Source organism: Vigna unguiculata, chromosome 9 (genome assembly GCF_004118075.2).
Source record: "Vigna unguiculata cultivar IT97K-499-35 chromosome 9, ASM411807v1, whole genome shotgun sequence".
Classification (NCBI taxonomy): Eukaryota; Viridiplantae; Streptophyta; class Magnoliopsida; order Fabales; family Fabaceae; genus Vigna; species Vigna unguiculata.
This window is the reverse complement of record NC_040287.1, coordinates 1,912,501-1,914,320: the sequence shown is the minus strand read 5'-3', so window position 1 is coordinate 1,914,320 and position 1,820 is coordinate 1,912,501.

Genomic DNA, 1,820 nt, shown 5'->3' with positions numbered 1-1,820 from the left:
AATTTCAATTCAAACATGGGTTGGATTCACACTCCATGTTCTGAGAAATATTTACCATCCGAAAAAAGGAAAAAACGGAGTTCTTGTCTACAAAAGTGCCTTGAGAAAGGTCAGATGTATAGAACCTTTCAACAAGATAGTGTTTTTTCAACTCTCTCAAAATGGAATCTATTCCAAACATATATACCATGGTTCCTTACCTCGACGGGGTACAAATATCTAAATTTCATATTTTTAGATACTTTTTCAGACCTATTGCCGATACTAAGTAGCAGCCAAAAATTTGTATCCATTTTTCATGATATTATGCATGGGTCAGATATATTATGGCGAATTCGTCAGATTCCATTGTGTCTTCCACAATGGAATCTGATAAGTGAGATTCCGGGTAATTGTTTCCATAATCTTCTTCTGTCCGAAGAAATGACTCATCGAAATAATGAGTTACTATTGATATCGACACATCTGAGATCGCTAAATGTTCAGGAGTTCTTCTATTCAATCCTTTTCCTTCTCCTTGTTGCTGGATATCTCGTTCGTACACATCTTCTCTTTGTTTCTCGAGTCTATAGTGAGTTACAGACAGAGTTCGAAAAGGTAAAATCTTTGATGATTCCATCATACATGATTGAGTTGCGAAAACTTCTGGATAGGTATCCTACATCTGAACTGAATTCTTTCTGGTTAAAGAATATCTTTCTAGTTGCTCTGGAACAATTAGGAGATTCTCTAGAAGAAATACGGAGTTTTGCTTTTGGTAGCAACATGCTATGGGGTGGTGGTCCCGCTTATGGGGTCAAATCCATACGTTCTAAGAATAAATATTGGAATCTCATCGATCTCATAAGTATTATACCAAATCCCATCAATCGAATCGCTTTTTCGAGAAATACGAGACATCTAAGTCATCCAAGTAAAGCAATCTATTCCTTGATAAGAAAAATAAAAAACGTGAATGGTGATTGGATTGATGATCAAATAGAATCCTGGGTCTCGAACACTGATTCGATTGATGATAAAGAAAAAGAATTCTTGGTTCAGTTTTCTACCTTAACAACAGAAAAAAGGATTGATCAAATTCTATTGAGTCTTACTCATAGTGATCTTTTATCAAAGAATAACTCTGGTTATCAAATAAGTGAACAACCGGGAGCAATTTACTTACGATACTTAGTTGACATTCAAAAAAGTATCTAATGATTTATGAATTCAATACATCCTGTTTAGTAGAAAGACGTATATTCCTTGCTAATTATCAGACAATTACTTATTCACACACCTTGTGGGGGGCTAATAGTTTGCATTTCCCATCTCATGGAAAACCCTTTTCGCTCCGCTTAGCCCTACCTCCCCCTAGTAGGGGTATTTTAGTGATAGGTTCTATAGGAACTGGACGATCCTATTTGGTCAAATACCTAGCGACAAACTCCTATGTTCCTTTCATTACAGTATTTCTGAACAAGTTCCTGGATAACAAGCCTAAGGGTTTTCTTATTGATAATAGTGACTATATTGATGATAGTGACGATATTGATGATAGTGACGATATTGATGATAGTGACGATAGTGACGATATCGACCGTGACCTTGATATGGAGCTGGAGCTTCTAACTATGATGAATACGCTAACTATGGATATGATGCCAGAAATAAACCGATTTTATATCACCTTTCACTTCGAATTAGCAAAAGCAATGTCTCCTTGCATAATATGGATTCCTAACATTCATGATCTGGATGTGACTGAGTCGAATTACTTATCCCTCGGTCTTTTAGTGAACTATCTCTCCAGGGATTGTGAAAGATGTTCCACTAGAAAT